The sequence below is a fragment of the Wasmannia auropunctata genome, unplaced genomic scaffold (genome assembly GCF_000956235.1).
Source record: "Wasmannia auropunctata unplaced genomic scaffold, wasmannia.A_1.0 LD336074.1, whole genome shotgun sequence".
Taxonomy (NCBI): domain Eukaryota; kingdom Metazoa; phylum Arthropoda; class Insecta; order Hymenoptera; family Formicidae; genus Wasmannia; species Wasmannia auropunctata.
In genome coordinates, this window is record NW_012026816.1 from 4,496,193 (window position 1) to 4,496,819 (window position 627).

The window sequence follows — 627 nt, forward strand, 5'->3', positions numbered from 1 at the left end:
TTTTCCTCTTACTTTCTCAATGAATTTAAACCAATCGTATTAAAAAAATCTCACAACAGTTACAAAACTTTTTCTATTAAATGTAACTATGGGAGCATCCTGTTTGACCACGTTGCGATTGACCACAGTCAATCTCAGCGACCAATGTCTAAAGATTTTCCACTGACCACTATGAGTGGTCAATGGTTTGTGGTTAATCGCAACGTGATCAAATGGGTCCCATTTGTAGCTCTTAGTTACTTTCGATATGTCTAGCTAATTAATTCTTGAACTGTAATCATTATTGTATATTTAATATTAATCATTATGTCTTTAATTGCTATATGTCATGAGTTAATAATTTCCTTTTCTTTACGTAAGATATTAACACGACGACTTCCGTCGATAAAAATGAAAATAACAGTATGACAAAGAATCAAAACAAAATTGATATTGAAACAAGATATTCTGATTTATTAACAACGTTTACCGACAAGAACAGAGAAAATAATAGAACCGAAACAGAAAAAGAAAACCGTGATTCTGAAGAAACCCCTGATGTTCCGGCGTCTTCTGGTACGTTTAATTAATATTATCCGTTACGTCGTCATTAACTATTATTTTATCATGTGGATCAAATCTCTCTCT